Source organism: Numida meleagris, chromosome 3 (genome assembly GCF_002078875.1).
Source record: "Numida meleagris isolate 19003 breed g44 Domestic line chromosome 3, NumMel1.0, whole genome shotgun sequence".
Taxonomy (NCBI): domain Eukaryota; kingdom Metazoa; phylum Chordata; class Aves; order Galliformes; family Numididae; genus Numida; species Numida meleagris.
Genome location: NC_034411.1, coordinates 73584000 through 73605477, shown reverse-complemented (window position 1 = coordinate 73605477; position 21478 = coordinate 73584000). Strand labels below are relative to the sequence as shown.

The window sequence follows — 21478 nt, the reverse complement described above, 5'->3', positions numbered from 1 at the left end:
GACAGTTTCTTTCTTGGTGAGAGTAATATAGTGAATTCATGTCATCTTCCTACAAGTAGTCTAAAAGAAAGGGCAGACAGATTTGAAGTTATGATGTATAAGAAATCTGAATCCAGAACCCTCTTTGTATGAACTTGCTCCTTAGAGCACACCTTCTTCCACGGGTTGGGAGTAAACCACCATGAAATAGATGGAGAAATAACTTTATAGACTGCAGATAAATTCTCTATTTAATCTTTTCCTTAACATGAAAATGTAGATTTTTCTGTCAGAACTCATGCATTTTTCAGTGAGATGAAATGAGAAAATTCTAAATGTTATTTTATATAGTAAATTGTGAGTATATACATATCTGTGTTCACACATTTACATACACACCATTACATGAAAATTTGCTAAGAAAGCGTACCTAAGGAAAATATATTCTTTAATGTTTGGCTTATTTTATAGAATGTGAAGTGAGATCAATGGCAAATGAAGTAACTAAGCCACTCTCCATTATTTTTAAGAATTCAGGATAGTCCAGTGAATTTTCCACTAACTGGAAAATAAGAAAAATAACCCTTGTTTTTAAAAAGAGGAAAAAAAAGAAGTCCCAGGTAACTACAGGACAGTCAGTCTCAAATCTCTGCCCAGTATTATCATGGAGCAGATCCTCCTAGAAACTGTGTCAAGACATGAAAAACTAGGAGGTGGTTAGTGACAGCCAACATGGCTTTTCTAAGTGCAAATCATACCTAAGAAAATTGATGGCCTTCTAGGACAGAGTTACAATACTGATGAATAACAGAAACAGAAATAATCTCCCTGGATTTATGCAAAGCGTTTGACACTGTCTCAAGCAACATTTTTGTCTCTAAGTTGGAGAGACATAGACTCGACAGATGGACAAATCCTCCCAACCAGCTTATCTCGAGTAGATAAGGAGTTGCCTGAGTGGTCACACAGTTGCAATCAAGAGCTCAACATCCAGGTGGAAACTAGTGATGAGTTGTATCCCTTAGGAGTTTGTACTGGGACCAGTGTTGTTTAACATTTTTTGCTGGTGAGATGGACTGTGTTAATGACTGCACCCTCAGCAAGTTTGCTGATGACACCAAACTGTATGGAGTGGTCAACACCCTGGAGGGAAGGAATGGCATCTGGATGAACCTTGATAGACTTGAGAGGCGGGTCCATCCAAATCTCATTATGTTCAACAAGGCCAAGTGCACCTGCATCAGGGCAGTCCTGAGCATGTATACAGGCAGGGCAGAGAATGAATTTAGAGGAGCCCCTAGGAGAAGGACTTGGAGATGCTGACTTATGAGAAACTCAACATGAGACAGCAAGGTGCACTTGCAGCCCATAAAACCAACTGTATCCTGGGCTATGTCAAAAGAACTGTAGCCAGCACTTGAGGGAGGTGATTCTCCCTCTCTACTCCACTCTCAGGAGAACCCAGCAGAAGAAGGATGTAGACCTGTTGGAAGAAGTCCAGAGGAGTGCCATGAGGATGATCAGAGGACTGGAGCACCTCTCCTGTGAAGACAGTCTGAGGGAGCTGGGGTTGTTTAGCCCAGAGTAGAGAAGGCTCCGGGGAGACCTTCTAGTGCTTAAAGGGAGCCTAAAGGAAAGGAGAGACTGTTTATCAGAGAGTGTACGACAAAGCAGCTTTGAAAGAGGGTAGATTCAGATTAGGTAAAGGAAGAATTTATTTGTGATGAGAGGGGTAAGGCACTGGAATAGGTTGCCAAGAGGAGCTGTGGATCCCAGGAAATGTTCAAGACCTAGTTGGACGGGGCTTTGAGCAGTATAGTCTTGTGGAAGTTGTACGTGCCCATGGCAGGGGGGTGGATTTATAAGGTCTCTTCCAACCCAAACCATTTGTTATATGGTTCTATGAGATTTTTCTTCCCTTCCAGACATTGTTTCAACTTCTGTTTACACAGTAGCATTTGTTAATGTTCTAGTTGTGTACAGGGCATGATGATTTCAGCATTTGAACTTCAAAGCTTGAAACAGATGTGCTGGGACCACAGTTTTGCATTTGGGGGGGAGGGGGGGGGGAGAAAGGTAGGAAAAAACAGTGCTGTCATTCTTCTGAGATGACTATGTTGTGTATAGGAAATCCCCTTAAGTTCATACAGAGTCTAGTGAAATGGTGCACTGCTTTCTATAAACTACAGTAATAAGATTAAAAATCAACAATTTGTACTAGGAAAAAGCTAGGCATTTTAAAAAAGGAGTAAGTACTTGCCCCGTATATGTAAGTTTAAATAAAGCCTCTTCATCTAATCTAAGAGTGTTATACTTTTTTCAGTGGTCTATAGTCTAACATACTTTGGAACAGAAATTATTGAACAAATGATAAATATTTACTTGGTCAGTTGTTAAAGCACTATAACAGATGGAAGCCATGTATCTTCATAAAAGCATAGATCTCAAAACCAAAGCAAGTATTCAGTAAAAGTCCTCCAAATTACTCATATAGTTTTTAAGGCTTGACTTTTTGTCTTTATTATCAGGAATTGGTGACACAGTGATAGGAGCAAAAGAGAAGATAAGCTCTACATTTTCTCTCTTTTAAACTTCCAACTAGATAGATTACCTGAATCTCTAGCTTCTTATTACTTTTCAGAGGCTTTGAAATGCCTGAAAGTAAATCAGACATCAAGCACTAACCTTTACCTTCCCAGAGATACAGACCTATGAAAAATTCAGTTTTGTTTAGGACCCAAGAGCCAACTGTACTAGAAATTACTCCCATCTCTCTATTATTAGTAAAAGCCATGGCTGAGCAGACAGACAAAAGATTTCTATCAAAGCCAACAAAAAGTAGCTAATCTGCTTTCAAGTTTTGGACTAAATCCCCCTGGGATCCTGTAGCTCTTGAAAGTTTTTTGTGTTTTGGCTTGGTTTTTTAAAGTATGTTTTAAACTAGAATATATATATATATCATAGCCTGTGAAGTGTGGAGCACTTTTCAGTTTTCTTTTAATGTGCTTGTTTAATTGATTTTTTGTTGTTGTTGCAAATGGAGATTTCTCTCTTGACAACAGCTGCTGTGGTTTTTGTAGAGTCTAGTAAGCATCAGCGCTCCAAATAATCCTGAGTCTCAGGAGAAGGAAACAGGGAATCAGAAAGAGCATTGTGTCTCTTTTGTCACTATTCTGTTAGCAGCCTTGAGTTAATGTATGCCTGCCTCTCAGGCAAAAAAACTCAACAACTTGTCCTTGTTTGAAACGATAATACACCACTGGCTGAATTTCATGAAAATCAGTCTGCTCAGCTGTGGAAACAGACATGTTTTTTCTGTTGTGCGATATATGCAATCAGTTATCAACATACGCCCAGTACTTGGATGATGGGATTTTAAATGTCAGGAAATAAATGAAAATATCAGCAGTTTGGCAACAGGAAGATTTCTGTTTAATTTGAACCTGAGTTTCTGAGAGTCTTTTTGTGAGCCTCTCCCTAAAATCTAATAAGTAAAGATTAATTTTAAATTGAAAAATGACAGTAGATTTGAATTGGCATATGTGTGGTGCATCTTGCTGAGGAAGAACCAGAAAACTGTGAGTAGTTTGTTATAAATCCAGTGATATGGGAGCCTGAGGCAAGATTAAGTCTGTTTCACACATTAAATTAAGTAATTCTTAATGGGAAATATGAATTTTTAAAAATATTTTCAACTTGCTAAATATTCACTGACTATCTATTTTATAAATATCTGTTTTTGAAATACTGTCATTTGCTCTGAATTGTTTTGCCCTCCTATACTTACTTATTCACTCTGAGTACTGTGATTCCCTCTTTCATAACTAAATTGAGATTATTGAGTTTTATTATTGAGTTTCTACTGAAATCCAACAGCTACTCATTTGCAGCATTGTTTCTTTGCAATTATCTTAAAGTAAGCCACTTGAAAAACATTTTTTTAAATAAAAATATACATTTAGATAGTATCTCCATTTCCTTTGTGAAACTTGAGAAAAATTAGAGTAATTATGGAAGTTTGTAGGGTTTTATGATAACACTAATAGGGAAAGAAGTAAAAAAGTGTAACAAGGACATTTATTAATTATTTTTAAGCAAGATTTTAGAGAAAATAGAGGGCAATAGTAGACTGGGTAAAATATAGCCATGAGTTGAGGTGAAAGGCATTGCAAGGGCTTGTGTATGCAAAGGTATTTCCCTAAAGAACCTTGCTTCTCCTCCTGTTTCTGTTACAAGAGGAAAATTGGAAAATATCTGTCACCTTCACTGGAAAAAGGAGAATGTGCAGGAACACCTTTAATGAAATCTCCGTCCTTCTGTCTCTGGCTGTGGGAATGAAAAGAATGAAAATTGCTAAGACTTCTGCTCCCCTGACAAGACATTTTTTGCCTTAGTATTTTTTTTTGTAGGAATGATGGTCTAGCAGCCCAAACTGTCATTCTATGTGCACGTGCATATATGCATATGTATGTATATGTGAATAAATGCATTCAAATATTCACATAAAAAACACAGTATAAGCCACCAGTGCTAAAACTGAACACAACTCAGATTCCCATGTTAATTGTTTGCTCTGAGTTTTAAGCAAATCCATTATAATACCCCCTTCACCCATCAGAATTCTCACTCCATTGCAGTATAAAGCAATGAAGGTCAGTTTTGATAGATTCTTAGAGTGTTTTGAAAAAGATTAATGCTTGGCAATGAACTCCATATGAAAGGTTTCCTTTCAAACAGCATCTTAGGTTCGCTGATTCAACGTAAAACATGAGATTGCATCATAAAGGTCACCGTTAACACCGTACTTGGCTGCCAGGTACCTGGTTTAATATAAACTGAATCAAATCTCATTTTTTCCATATTACAGAAATTTAAGACTATCCACCAGTGTAGCAAGATGTTGTGTTTTTTTTCACCCATTAAGTAAACACTGACAAGAATTAGATTCTTGGAGGTGTTCTTTGTATTTGCTACCATGCTGATAAGGAATTGCCTTATTTTATCCGGAAGATATAGTAAAATGTGTGATTTAGCTATAGTTCAACAAGGACTGAGTGTTTGGCTGCACGGTAATGGAGACACCTCTTTCTACCCAGGATAAAGGAACCTCAACCTTTTCCCAGAGGTAGGCTCTATGAACACCTCTGTTCAAATAGAAGGAGGGGGCACTTTTCAATCAAAGCTTTCTGGTTCAAGATCTTTATTCTGTTCTGCAAAGAACTGAAGTCCAAATCCTTCTGCTGATAGGCTGTGTTTGAGTCTCTGTGTGAGCTTCTTCTCATGTAATTAGAGATTTGAAAGTGAGACATTGAAATCTGAGCTAATCTGTCTAGCTTTTCTTTGTAGACAGTCATAAGGGGATGGTGGCTTCTGCTGATTAGACCAGGCACCTGTTCAAGGATATATTTCTGGATGTGTCTGTTTCTCAGTGGATAATAAAGTTAGCCTCAGGTGACTACTTCATTCTTAGAAATAAAGCTTTTAGTTTCCTGAATCAGGGCAGATGAATTCTTCCCCAAGTCTCAAACCTTAATGATAAAGTACCTTGGTAGAGTGAGCCTTCATTAAAGCTGTTTCACTTTGAATAAAATCCTGCAAGATTCACTTTGAGAAAAAAAAAAAAAAGACAATGGAAAGATTTCTTTACTAGATGATTAAGTCATAGCTGGAGTGTCAGACCAGCACTTATTCTAATGAATATGTATTTCAGGAAGAATAACATAAGCAGGAGACAATGACAAAGACTCACTGCACAGTGTCTAAAAGCCCAGCACGCTTAAGGCTGTGGGAGGCCACAAATCAAATCCAGTAAAGAAGGGACAGTGTTCTGACCACTAAAATCCATAGTAAAGAATATTTTTTTCCTCTTTATGCACAGATAGGGTAGGCCCAAGAGGTGAGAGTGTTTGCAGAAGCCTCAATTTTTTCCAAACCTGCTGATGATAAGATCTGAGTCAGTCATCAGCTGTTAATGCACTGTCAAGAATGCAAAGCCTCTGACAATACTCAGCCCGGAAATTAAAGTGTTTTCCCTTGAAACATTTGTGCTGCTAGGAGATTTAGGAGCTGCTTTTGAAAATGTAGTACTGAAAGAAGAATATGTGGTAAAACAGCTGGACATCAAGCATTCCAAGGAACACCTTGACTTGCTGCATTTCAGCAAGACTCTTTTCTTTGTATGAACCGTAATCAATGATTCAGCCCAGTGAGAAAGATGGGAATAATTTTTTCCTTTAGTCATTTCTGTTTGCTATGAAGAACTTTCCCAACTAGTGAAAATGCAATGTCACTTATCGCAAACTAAATGGTGATTTCTTATAGTAAATCAGCAAGCTGTTCTTCCCCAGCTTCTACATTACACTTAGAGCTGTGAGATCTAAGGATCGTGTTGTCTAACTGCAGTCTCTGAGCAAGGGCTAGTCAAAGTTTTTTGAACAGACATTCTCTGCAGTCAGTGGAGAGAGAAAAATTCCTCAATAAAGAGATGGGAGAAAAAATAGGTTGGAGATGACAGGTCTTCACATTGACATTTGTATGATGTTTGTTTGTTGTTGGGAAGAAGACTTGAAATGGGATTTCACCATTTGGTTTGTTTGTGCTTTATTTTTTCCCCGTAAATAACTGTGTTGATAACTTTTTGTCTCTCCGTTCCTTATGTTTTATGCACAATAATAACCTCAACTTATTGGCAACAGATAGTTGTTCTACTCTATCATCTAATGTTGGCAACCTTATCTTTCACTATGTATTTTGTTCACCTCAGAGGCTATATCTAGACAGTGTGCTTGACTGACTCCCCATTTCTGTAAAGCTAATATGTAGATAATCCACTGAGGTGATCACCTGCCTAGAGAAACTATTAAAAATCCAAGAGACAGATATTATGCTAACAAAGCCATAATAAAAATGCATTAATGTCAAAACACAGACTTTGATTGTGCATGTCTACAATAATGAGATCTGGAAAAAAAAATAAAAATAAATTATGAATCTGTGTCTAAATGACTTTTCCACTTACTGTTGCAGAAAGCATAAATTATACACTTTGTAGCCATCTGTAATGTTAGTACAAGCAGCTGTTCCCAATTTACTGTATGGTGCTGTTTGTACATATTATTTACTTTGGATTTTTTTTTTTTTTGTGGTTTGATTGTTTGTTTTTGTTTGGTTTGTTTGTTTTTTTGTTTTAATTGCACTTCAAAAACTTACACACTTGAAGTCAGCAGGAATGACTTTACACTAACAGCATTTTTGTAGTAGTGATTTCTTTTTTACCATTTTCCATCAATGTTTACTTAATATATTAAGTACATAAAAGTGGTTTTTGAGTATGTATATATGTATGTATGTACATCTACCTTCTGGCATAAGCTAACAGTTTTTTCTTTCCAGATATTACTTGAAATTGGTTGCTAATTACTTCTGTTAGTCAGACTTCACATCATTTAGATATCTTATCTGCTTAGGACAATTTCCTAATTGTGGAAAAGAGAAAGATGAGATGAATAAAAATACTAAAGAGCAAATGTAAATCTGCTTAGGAGATAATACTTCAGGAGATGTTGATGAGGAAGAAAGAAATAATTACAGTGATTTCATCTGTAAGATTCCTCATGGTCTAAAGAGACTGATATTTTAGAGGATATTTTTGGTATATTTTTTGGCAAACATGCTCTTATGTAAGACTTCATGAGACAAGCCCAGGCTAGTACAGAGGTTAGAAATGTGTTCTGTCATGAGACAGGAAATTAACTTACATTAAGAAAAATATCTAGGACACTTCTGATTGTAATGGTACATTACTGATTAACTATGTGATAGATAGTGATATATAATCTTGACTTTGAAGTTCAATCACTTTATCCTTCTCTTGATCAAGACCTGTAGAATTAGGTTCTTTTTGTTTAACACAAAATAACTGATGGGATGGATAAATATTCAGTTTTCCTAGAATGTATCAAGAATGTTAGAATCATAGAATCATTGAATAGTTTGTGTTGGAAGAGACACTTAAGGTCATCCATTCCAACCCCCCTGCTATAGGCAGGGATACCTTCCACTAGGTGGATCGCAGCTGCTCCAGGCTGTTAAATACCAGATCTTCACATTTTTTCATTTTGTAATCAGCAAGAAAGGTTTTGCAAAAAGAAGTCCTAATGGATGAGAGAGACACAAAATGTCTGTCTCAATAAATTTTTACAAAATTCAGTTTAAATCATTGGAACCTTTGTGTAGCATAATTGCTTCCTTTTTGCTTTACTTTCTGGAGATAATGTTCTTCTGGAAACCTGTTTTATTATACTGTTGCTTTTTTTACAGTCTTCTCATTTCTCTCTCTTAGTTCTTTCTTTTTCCCCCCTTTCTTTTCCATCTTTACTATCAGATTTTATTTTTGTTTTGCCCTATGTCATAGTCCAAGCTCAAGTTTTACATTTTATCTGTGGGTAGATTTAGAGGCTTAGGCATGCTGTGAAGTGCTACTTTTATCAGCTAACTCATACAAACTTTCAATAATGGATCCCCGAGAGCCTCATGAAAGTGAAATATTTTGGTAACTCAGCACATACAATCATCATTTTCAGAAAGCTAGGAAGGGGTTATTTGTTTGTTTACCTTCCTAGTAAACATATTTTCCTGAGGAAAAAAAATTCACTAACTTTAACTAACTGTGTTCTGAAGATTTTTAGATAGTTTGAAAAACTTTTTCTTGTCTCCAGGGTTTCCAAGGCAACAAAAATCTTGAAAGGTGAATGAATTAAAAAATATTAAGCCAAAGCAGATATAACTCTTAACTGCTGTTCTTAAAACAAAATAAAGATAACAGCAGCAATTTTGAAATATATATATATATGTGCATACAAGTTTTGTAATTTTATCCTAAAGAAAAATTACACTTGCTCTTTCTTTTGCCCTTCCTACAATGTCACTAATTTAATCTGTCACTGGTTTTCAGGAGAAAACAAAGTGTTTCTAATTGCAATTCTTGTACATTTAGCTTCATTTCTCAAAATCATAATACAGCCTCTGAATTATGCATTATCCCCAAAAATGAGAGAAAAAGAAAAAAAAAGAAAAATGGAAAATACAGTATCTGAAATAGACATTTTGTTCTTAAACTTGTAGGTACTTCATATGTACTTGAAAATAACAGTTCTTTGTTTTGATGGGCTGGAAAGGGCTTTTGAAGGTGTCGAAAAATATCACAGCTGTGTATATTTTTTCAACTGATGTAAAATAGGTCAGATAAAACAGGAAGTTTCTTTTTAAAGTTATGAGTGTTAGCATATTGCACCTGAATGTGTAAATACATATGAAAAGAGTAAGTACTTAGAACAAGGCTAAGGCTCACATGTTCTTGCTGTTACTTCGTCTGCTCTGGCATCTCCATGATACTCAACAATCTCCTTTCTGCTTCCTGCCTGTAAAAAAGAGACAGTGATATTTAGAGAGAAAATCTGCAGTGAGAGCTCTTCAGCTTCTGATCTCACCCTAAGAAGTATGTATAGGCTGGTAATGATTATAACTCCGTGAACGTATTTCTGGCACTACTATGGTGAAAAATTAAACTCACCAACTGTCCTTAAAATTCCTATGCATGTCCCTGTTGCAAGAGGTATTAGCAACTGAGCCCAGCTATGTTTTGACTCTGTTTATTGCTCTCCCAAATCCACTTGCAACTGGATATAGATTTAATTTCCTGTCTGAAGCTGCCGCATGGGGTAGAGGGTGATACTGAGCTGTTCTCATGATTCTTTGACTGTAGTGTGGAACCCGGATGGGCTTTTGGCTGTTCCTTTGTGCATGTGTGCACACATGCAATCCAATTCCTCAATTCTTTAAAATTTATTTAGTCACTTCAATGTGGGTAAAGCAAAAATAGAACAGGAATATTCTACTTTGCTGATATTCTTCATATAAGTGGGAATGACTGTATGGGAGGCAAGGGAAAATCAAGCTACAGATTAGGAAGTGTTAATGGTGACAGTGGGTAAGAAAGTTTTTACTAGTGCTTTTCTTTTCAGGACACTGGTTTTTTGAGCCTTGGCATTTCTACAACCCTGCAACCTCCCCAGCCATTTTGAGTTCTCTCTTGTACACCCAAGGAGAAAAGCCTCTCTTCAAGAGACATCTCTATTATTCTTTTTGCATGTTTCATTACAGCTAATCTAAAAAAAAAAAAAAAAAAAAAAAAAGCACCATACCTATGTGAAAAATCTCCATTATTCCATTTACAAAAATGTAGAAATGTTCTAAGGAAACTAAAAACTTTATAAAAGCAGTGAAAAACATTAACCTTTTAAATGTCTAATTTACTAGCTGCTGCTCCAAGATATTTTACATCACATTTTCAAGTACTGTCTGCTACAAATATTGCAAAGAATCAAGGAAAAAATAAAACAAATGGGATACACATATAAGTTTGAAAATTATTCAGGAACAAAATGACAGTATTCTTGATGACTGAGCTAATTATCAGGGGATAAAATGAAAGACAGCAAGATAGAATAAGCTATATCAGAGACTTAGTGTCACAGTGCATTGCTTAGCTAAGCAAAGCTCTTTTTCACTGGAACAATAAGCGTGAGCAGACAGTACAACAGAACCTTCTAATTTTTTTTTAATAATTCTGAATAATAAGACAGTTGTCAGTAATTAATATCATAGATGCCATTTGCTTCAGTCTTCCAATACTCTTTTTAAAAACTATTATTTTCAGGCAATTAAAGATGCTAAGTACTATGATAAAACTCAAGAGCATGTTACTTTGTAATAAGTAAATACACAAATAAATAGGAGTGTGCTAACACTGTTTCCATGCAAATTCTACTGCTACTTTATAATGGCTTCATTGAACTGAATGTGAACTAGTAAATTTTAGTAGAGAGTGCTTACAGATTTGAAATTCAGTATGTTAGTGTTTAATTTAAATTCTGTGTAATTGATTTTTTCCCCAAAAAGTAATTATTCAGCCTCTTCACACTGCGTTTTTTTTTTAAGTAATTCTGGAGAAGCTTCCATCTTTGTCTTTCTCAGTTCCTATTTAGCCACCAGTGACATCCTTAAAATCTACTCACTGCTACTTAGCTTCCCAAGTCTCTGCACACATAAAAATGCTGAAACTGGATCCTGCTAGTATTTAATTAGTTGCCTGAAGCCCTTGTTCAAGCTAAAATTTCTGAGATTTTCAACCTGTGCCAGGAGAAAAGCTTTCTTATTGCAAGAGCATGATCCTTTATGTTCAGAGCATGACCAGAAAAAATATGCGATAGATTACATAGCAGAATGGACCTGGTTATGATTACCAGAGCATCTTTCTCCTCCAAAAAGTAAAATATTCAAAAATGACGGAGCAGCTCTGAAAAAAAGACTTGAGACAGATTTGTATGAGAGTAGTCTATGGACCATCATGAACACAGTTTTATACATAAAATACTCTTTCTTCTTCTCACCAAAAATAATCTGCAAGGTTGTTCTTGAAGGACGTTGGAAGACTAATATATATCCTTATCTGCATTCAACAACACATGGGGGATTAAAATTTTCTACAGCCCTAGTGAATAACCCAGCAAGCTACTAGCAATTCTCTCTCTCTTCAGAGAGACACTAGCTGAAATAGCGTCTTACATAGTTAGTTTCTATAATTATCTTTTTCAGACATCTAAATTCACTTTAGAGGTAGAGGAAGAATACATTAAGCACGAACAACGACATATGGCTAAATCTAACTCCTAAATCATGGCTTCAAAGAAAATAACCCTTCCACCCCACCAAAGACTCTTACTTAAACCTAAGAAAAGAGTGAAAGAATAGCCTAGAGACTCATGTAGGGAGGATCCACAAGGCAGTGTGAACACCTCTGAATGCTTTATTTATGCAGTGCTGAGCAAATCCTGCAACTGGGCATCATGGAGGCATCAGCATTTTTCTTGGCACTGATTTTGATACCTCTGTAGCTCAAAGCATTTTCAGTGCAGAGGAATCTTCAGTAAATGCCCTAGAAGAAGACTTCATTCCTTATCCCTTACAAATATGTATCAGCATTGCCAGATAATATGTCTCTTTGTTTCTATTCTGATGAGCAGAGTTCACAGAAGAAAGATATGTGATATGGCTTGACAGATAAGTACACCACTCCATTTAAATAGCCTGTTTTTTCCTCATTGTTAAACAATTGCTGAGATGGATATCCAGCACCTAAGTAATAACACTGTAGTCACGAGACTCCTTGCGAGACAAGTGGAGTACTGATTTCCTGGAATTGCACAATAGTTCAGTAGGAACTATATTAAATCAATTTTGGTTTTGTAAATCCAACCTATCTGGTATGTGTCAAAACTGGAGAAGTATCAACAAATATTTTATTTCCAAACAAACTTTTTCACATGAAAAAAAAAAAAAAAAAGGAAGGAAGAAAATATGCTTTAAGACAGGGCAAAATCTACTTGCTTTTCAAGGAGTTATTCAAATACGTAACAGCAGAAAAAAACAACAACAGCAACAACAAAACCCACTATAAAACAAACTACAGTATTTATAGTATGATAACTCTTCAGTTCATTGTGCAAGAGATGTTTAATAGGAGCTGTAAGGAATTGTATTACATTATACTGAAATTAACTTCTCCCTTGAATGGTTGGGTCTTGCAGAAATACGCCAGCTGCTGAGGCTGGCAGAGTTTTCAGAATCCCTACTTGCAATTCAGAAATAATTTGGTTTTGGAATAATCAAGAGTATGACAGTTTGTCTACAAATATGTCACTATCTGTTTACTTCACCATGTGTCAATTGGATTAGTTTGTTAGTCAGGGGGAAGGAGCTGAATCAGCCGTTACAGATTCCCTGCTGCCTGGTCTGCTTCTGCAGCCTGAAAAGGACTCCTCCTGCTATCAGGTAGATCAGGGAACAAAAACCCAAATATCATGCACTTGACTTGGTTATTGATAAAACAGACTAGTTAATGAATGAAAAGGGCTTCTAAGAAGACAGAGGTTAGCTCTATGCATCAAGTTCCCCTTTTTCTGCACAGTAGTTTGTGTAGGTGTCAGAGGGATCTCAATAGTTCACCAATTACTGGAAAACTCCCAGAGTTAAATGTTTGACTGAATGAAGGTTGGATGATTTTTAAGTCTGCTTTTCCCTCTGCAAACAGCTGATGCTTGCATTAAGCTTAGATCAAATGAAAAACATATTCAGCATTTCAGAGATACCCAGAAGCAAAATAACAGTATCAGGAGTTAAGCTTTCTTATGCTTCCTTTGTATACGTCAACTTATATTATCCTGTGTGATGTATCATCCTTCCCAGTGTACTTATTATTATAATGAGAGAGGACTGTTAATATGGAAAGGCACAAGACTATTCCTTTCATATGCAAAATAAATTGCGTGGAACCACACCTCTGACCTGAACTTTTGAACTTGGAAGGTGTAAAACTCGCTTTTTATAGAGTACTGAGAGTTTATTTCTTTTTTCCTCTGACAAATGAAAAACATAACCGCTTGCAATCTGAACATCCAGACTAAAGCTGCAAAAACATCATCACTGAAGCTGTATATGACCCCTTCCTAAAACCGATGTTCCTATTTCTTATAATATGACAGTGCAGTACAGCAGTGACAAACTCAAAAGGAATATCTCTTAATGTCCTATAGAAGTAAATCCTACTGGAAAAAAAAAGTTTATTTTTTCTCTCTAAATCTCTCTAGGGGAGCAAACCCTTTTATTTATCTACCTCTGACTTCTGGTTATGCTCTTTTGTATTGGTGCCTCCGTTTATCCATATATTTATTTTATTTTATATTTATGTAATATAAGTAAAACAAACAAACAAAAAAATCAGATGTAGGGGAAGGAACATCACTTATGGAATGAGTACAGCAGTTGCACTTGTTATCCCAGATGTTTCACTTCATCGATGTGAAGCAGTCACGGCAAGGTCACCTTCCTCTCACCTGGTTTGTGACAGCCTTTAGAACAAAACCTATCCTAGCACAAACTAAAAATATTTCAAAGAAAAAAAAGTTGAAACACTAATGATAACCTTTCCATAGGTCAAGGCATCTTTAGGCAAATGTATGACAGTGTGTGGTAACAAAATATTTTTGACAAGCAGATAAAAGATAAAATAGCAAAGTCTTCTATGAGGGAAGAAAAAAAAAAAGAAGGAAGGGAAGGAAAAAAATCCGGAAGAACCCAGAACCCATAAATTTCTCCTATCAAATCACTCAGAAGTAAAGGCACCCAACATATTGATAACCTCCTTCACAAATATTTCCATTCTCTTTGTAGGCCCTTGACCTTCTATCTTCTACCTAAAATTCAGCTGAGTTGGGGTTGTGAAACCTGAGTATAGAAGAGCCTCTTTTTTTTACAGCTATGACAAGACTCAGCTCTTCTGAGTGTACAGTTCTCCCCTTTGGAACCAGTGAGATAAGCAGCCCAGAAGAAAAGCAGGTAGTAGATTTAAATCTAAATTGAAATAGCAAGTTTCTTACCAAACACAGATAAAGTATGTTAACGTTCTGTTCAACAGCTTATAAATGTATACTTGCAAAAGCAAAGCAAATGACCCTCACTGGCTGTCTTAACATTTCCAGTATATGTGATATCTCATATTAAGCCTGATAGTATGCCGTATAATTTCATCATTAGTAAAATAGTGTTCATGTTCAATTTCAACTTTCTATTGGCTTAGAAAAAGGATTTCAAATTTGCATTTAAATTAAATTGAGCAAAGTGTGATATAGGCTTCAATTAAAAAGCCACCTGTTTTTGTTAATTCATTTTTAATAGCAACAGTAAATATTTTCAGTTGATGCACTTTCTGCTGCAAGATTAGTATATTCTTCTATTCTTTATCTCCAGTCTCAGACATCCCTTATTAGAGGAGTCTATCATTTTCTCTGACTGAAGGAACCTGTACTATGCTTTATGGATCTGATCATACATTTAAAAAAAATAGTAAAAAAAAAAAAAAAAAAAAGGCTATTTAGAAAATATAAACATAGAAAACTAGCATGCCATCAAAGTTAATTCAGCAAGTAAATTATTTCAAGAAATCAATATATTCATGATGTTGTTTCCTCCAAAGACCACAGAACGAAGCCATACACACACACACACACACACACACTTTCTTTCTTCATTTACACTCCTTTAGAAGCTTACTGAACTCACTTCAGTACATTGCTTTGAAACAAAAGTAGTCTTCCAGGTTACAATTATGTAATGCAATCAAATCCTAAGGATTATAAATAAGTAAAACACAAATCATGACAAGCAATTGTCATGGCATATAAACACAACTGGTGGTCACAGAGTGCAACCTTCAGCTGAAGCCTGGATACATTACATCTTCCTATAAAATCAACTTATTTACTGCTAAATCATTCACTTTTACTCTTGCTTTAAAGGTTTATAGCCCTAAATTCTTCCAGTTGCCATTAATAACATAGTAGCTCACCATGTTTTTCTAATACTTTTGAAATCATTTGTAGTTACAATTGTTTCTCTGTTTTCCATTTACTGTAACCATAACCACTAATTTGCAAACAACAGCAAGGCTTCTATTACAATAGCAGCTTAAAAATCCAAGCAATTTCCTTAAGAACAATTTCCACTGGACACCCTGCTCTTTCGAGGTGCATTGTAATCATTTAAATAAAGAACTGAGGCATTTAATTAGTATGTGCATGCTTCCTCCTAGCAGGACATCACGCTTGTGAATAAATGGATAAAGACCCTGTAATACAAGCCAGGATACGTCTTGACAGTTGTGTTTTGCATTCTCGGGTGTCAAGTTAAGGGAAACACAGGGGTCCATTCCAAACTTTAAAAACTTTATCTTTCACTTTAATTATTACTGTTTTGGAACACTATGTGGTTTTCCATAGTAAACTTAGCAAGGGATTATGTTTTTCATTTCTCGTTGAATGAAGAAGGAAATTAGCAAAAATGTAAAAAGGAGATATTCATGGGAAACTGCAGGTTAGGGGATTTGCCCCCTATTTGTTAGTAGTTAAACATTTGCAAAAGAAAATAAATACTGTAGAACTCTGTCTGGCAAATTCTGTCTCTCTGATTGACATACCCATAAAGGTTGTTTGTTTTGATATTTGCTGGATAAAGAAATGTATCAGGAGTTTTAAGTAATTGATTTTTATTTGCCTTGGATTTTGCTTCTTAACTGGTAGCTGCTGCAGTTGTTATTTTATTTTAATGCTTACAAGTCTGAACTAAAAATATCTCTTGAAATTCAGCATAAATCCATGTTGCCAAAGGTTTGCCTAATGCTCTGCTATTAAATAAATATATTAATATTTTATTTAAAGTTAGAAGGATTAAGAAAATTGAACAAAGCATATAAATAACTGATTTCAGTTCAGCTCAGATGGTGACACTAGTTACTATGGCTATGTAGAAGGGACTACTTAATGCTCTCCAACCTACTTCAAACAATCCAGTACTTTTTCTCTCACTCCCTTGGTAAAGTTGTGTATCAGTAATAATTGCTGTGGTTGTTACAGATTAAACTGAACCAGGGAAAGAGACTGCATAAATTCAAGTTATAGTGGTGGGAAATAGATTCTCACTCAATGACCGCCTGCAGACTCGCAATAAGAACTTATAAGATACTTATCACATCACTGTAAAGGCCACAGCATGTTATATCTTATTGATTTTAATGGCAAATACTGAAAGATACTTACTCATCTAACTCCTACACGTTTCAGTAGGGCTTAATTGCATGTGTCACTCCAAAAGTAGTGCCTCCTATTTGTTTTCATGTAATCTACAACAGATACAAAGAGTACAATAACATTATTTGATACATGAAATTCTCAGCTACAAAACTTCAACACAGTCACCACAACAATGCATTTTCATCAGCAGTGAGCAGAAGCCTGCATGCGGTGCTCGCAAAAATTTGCACCAGTGAAGGTGTCCCACTGTCAAGGTCATTACTTCTAAAACACACCACCCACCACCTCACTGTGCTCACATTCGCTGATCGGTCTCCATCAACATTCAGCAAGCACTGATAGATGTCAATGGGTGCAATTCTTTTCCACAAGGAGGAATTCATTTCCACGCCTTTGCTTCATACTCACTTCCATGTCAGATGCAAGTTTGTCAGACTGCCCCTCTGTTGCCATCTGTCACATGGCAACAAAATGTAATGGAATATTGGCAGGAAGGTTCAACCTCTACTGCCACACTATCAACACCTGCCTCTGATGTCATGGGTCAACATAATAACATAAGAGGCATTGCTTTTTCAATCAGCTCTCATATGTAGATATATATATCCAAATTTGGAAATGTACATTACCTTTAATGATATATGAAAGGGTTTAACTAAATTCAGTTTCTAAAGTAATCTTTGTGCCTCTCGGAGTCAGCCTCTAAACCTCTTATCATTATATACTGTTATGATCATGCCAGATAGGAGGAGTCTGGATGGGAAAAAATCATGGTCATATGTTCTCTGTAAGACCTCTACCTTACCTCAAGTTTGTTGGTAAATGTAGAAAAAAACTGAAGCTATGAATTTTCTTTCTTCTTTGTCTTCTCCTTTTCTTCTCTCACAATAAAATAAAAATGTTTATCTTTAAGTGAAGAAAATTTTAATTAAAAAAGAGCTTCATTTCATTTATTTCCTGCCCACACAGCCTCTTTTTACATTCTCTGTGTTACCCACAAAAATGTCTTCAGATAACTGAAAAGATTTTAAGAATAAACAATTTAATTTTAAGAGAGTGCAGAAATATCTAGTGGGAAATGATAATATTTCAGGTTTATTCTTTTCACTTTTTCTGATAATATTTCAGGTTTATTCTTTTCACGTTTTATCTATACTATGTAACTATTTTTCTTCAACTATTTCCATACAGGACTAAAACTCAGTGATTGACAACACCGCCTGCATTGTAGACTTGAGTGCACATGCCTGGAAGACGCTTACCTTCCCCTTAACCACAGCTCTCTATGAACGTGATCAAGTCCAATAACCATGTGAGTATATATTTAGTATAGGTTTATTTCATAATTTTTACTAATGATTTATTTTGCTTTGAGTTTTCTAACTGTTAAGATATAATTTAAATATTTTCAGAGGACTTTGATGTTGCCTAGTTCTTTTAGTTTTAGTCTAGTCTCACTTGGAGGAAAATATCTCGTTCCATTCTTCAGGATAGGAGAGCTTTAAATCTTCAGGGCTGGTGGCATTACATGTCAGAAGTGTCTCTGATATTGCAGTGGTGGACTTTATGACCCACTTCTGTAACATAATGTAGTGGGAGTGTATCACTGTAACTTGATGCTGTCAGCAGAACAGGTAGCAGGAAGCAAAGCGACATTGCAGATAAATGTACTGTTATGTGGTTCCAAAACAGCTGCCTACACCCGACACAGGCAGGATGAAGATAAATTGAGCATATAGACATATTGCTAGGTAGACACATCAGTGTCACCATTTTGGGTTGGTTAATTCTTTTCAGCTGCTCTGTCCTGCTGTAAATTGGGAAAGCTTCTGTGAAACACTCTTTAGATTTAAACTGACCTTTGGGAGTCTGTCCATCTTCAAATTCAACCTATTCTTTTTCTATTTCCAAGGTCTTTTTGAATTATCATTGTTGTGTAGAAGGTTTAAAATATTTGAGGGATTGGTTTACCTTGCCCTTAGGAGTGAGGGCAGTGAGTAGGAAAGGAATTTTAATATCCTGTAAAGTAGACACTAATGATAACATCATTTTCTACTAACCATATCTGCCTGGAAGCATTGCTCTGTCCTGCCATGTTGTTCTCAGTTCAGAGAGTCTATCGCACAAGTAACAGTGAAAATCTTCAGGATACTGCCAAGCTTGAGTGAGCCCTCCTCTTCTGTGCAAAGGGATCAATCCACCTCTGTAGAGTTTTAGTTCAGCCTAATACCAAATTCGTCAGAAAAGTTTGCATAGAAATCTCTTGTTCAACTTTAATTAGGATTAACCAGTCAGAGGTCATCCTCTATTCTGGTTAATACCACTTGTACCACCTGAAAATAAATGGATTATAAGATTAAGCCTAGTTTTTGAATCTTTTAAAAACATATTAAACCTGTAGGTGATATTAAACTGTAGTTAAAAATACATTGTGAAAGAAAATCTTCGCACACTGTTTTTTTTTTTTAAATAGGGCTTAGTTCCAAGATTTTACCTCCTTATATCCCTGAAACACAACATGTACACAGGACGCCACGTATACCCAGTGGAGTTTGATAAAAGAATCTCAGTATCACTCTCTTACTGTGTAAGTTTCTCCAGAAAAGAAAAACTATAATTTTAGATTCTGTAAGATAGAAATCAGAAAGCAAATTTTTAAAACTCTGATAATCCCTGAGAAGCCATTCTGATAATATTGAAGGAAAAATGGGTTCAACGGTTTTTCATAGATATTTAGAGGTGCATTTTTAAAAAAGTCACTGAATTTACATCTGAAAATGACAGGATGTAAATGTAAGAAGTAAATGAAAAACACACAGTGATTTACCATGCAATAAAGCATTTAACAACCCAGTCAATGATAAAGGAAGGTGAACAAGAGTGTTTGCAGATTCATATGCATGTACAATAAAGAATATGCGTGTCACAGATTCACAGAATTGTAGGGGCTGGAAGGGACTTCTAGAGATCATCGAGTCCAACTCTCCTCCCAGAGCAGGCTCCCTAGACCAGGTTGCACAGGTAGGTGTCCAGGTGGGTCTTGAATGTCTCCAGAGAAGGAGACTCCACAACCTCCCTGGGCAGCCTGCTCCAGTGCTCTGTCACCCTCACTGTGAAGAAATTCTTATGCATTTTTGTGCAGAACTTCCTCTGCTTCAGTTTGTTGCCCTCCAGTTTGTTTCCCCTTGTCCTATCGCCACGCACCACTGAAAAGAGTCTGGCCTTGTCCCTTTGCCTCCCGCACCTTAGATATTTATAAACATTAATCAGATCCCTTCTGAGTCTCCTTTTCTCAAGGCTGAACAGACGGTTGCTCAGCCTTTCCTCATAAGAGAGGTGCTCATAAGGTTCCTCTTAGACCAACTCTCCAGCCTGTCCAGGTCTCGCTGAGTGGCAGCGCAGCCTTCTGGCATGTCAGCCATTCCTCCCAGCTTTGTATCATCAGCAAATTTGCTGAGGGTGGACACTATCCCCTCATCAAGGTCATTGATGAAGATGTTGAATAAGACCGGACCCAGCACTGACCCTTGAGGAGCACTGCCAAATACAGGCCTCCAACTGGACTCTGCTGCCAATATACTCATACAAAACTTTGTTTATACATTTATGTGTTACATAGATATGAAAAAAATGTGATTTTCCATCCACAAGTGAATATACCAACGTAGTTGTGTGCATCTTTCTTGCATGTCCATAAGATGACCTAGACATTGTAATTATAACAGACTAGAAATTCATTTATTGTCATGATTAAAAGCACCAGTGGAAAAAAAGTTGTGCTGCTTAGTTCAGTAACTGCTCAAAAATTTCATTGGAGATCTTGCCTGTAGTAAACGCTGTTTAATATATTATGAACTGCTCATCTTTTCCCAGTTTCTGCTCTCAACATAGCATGTGCATACAGTTTTTGTATTGAATCATCTAACATTTTGCATTTTTATTAAGATTCCATTCTTTTCACTATTAGGTGATATCCCTTTCTCTTTAAACATATATATATGTAAGTAATAATTTATCTCTTACTAATACGGAGCTCAGATGAAAATAATGAAATACCCATTCTGCTGCCTAGTATTTGTCCCATGTAGCACCACTTTAATGATTCTCTGAGTCTTGCTAAATATATGACTATTAACATACATATTTCATATAATTTTGAACTGATATTTAATCCTAGGGGAAAAAAATCCCCCAATCCCCCCAGTATTGTATAGATAAAATATTTTATGCAGAGATCAGACTTTCCCTGCATAAAGTTACTTGGTACAGGTCAGTATCTATGCTTGTTTAGGACCGTACCCAAATACAGATCTAAGCTCCAAATAAATGGAGAGGTGAAGGCAAATTATGTGATCCTGGGCGTATTACCTGCTCTGGGAGTGCCTGCTGTGTTGAATATTGTTAATGGGATAGTGAAAGCCCTTTTAATCTCCCTGGTAAATGTGCCATTTATCACAGTCGTTGTGGTTGTCATTCACTGGAACAATAGCTTGAATAGATGGATATATTTCGCTGCTCCTTACTTCAATGGCTTTTTTTTTTCCCTCTTTGATGAGCAAGGACCTAGTCGTAGAGGGAGGAGAAAACGAGGGAGCAGGACTCCCGGTTTCTGCTTCCAATTTAAGATGTGTAGAATGGGTTTCAGATTTTGATACCTAACTATTGAGTTTTTCAGTTTTTAGAGGGCAAAAAATTAACCTTTTTCAATCTTGACAGCATGTTTGCTAGTTTTATGTTTCTCTTATTTCTCATATTGACATCAGTAATTGCACCTTTCCCTTCCCTTTCTTTCCCTC

At 36.2% G+C, this 21478-nt stretch overlaps 1 long non-coding RNA gene across 1 annotated transcript; it reads left to right on the top strand.

The window, feature by feature from the left end:
- On the top strand, positions 14303–19246 carry LOC110395586. Its single transcript, XR_002436499.1, has 3 exons — positions 14303–14433; positions 17874–17994; positions 19156–19246. It is a non-coding gene; the product is annotated as an uncharacterized LOC110395586 (long non-coding RNA).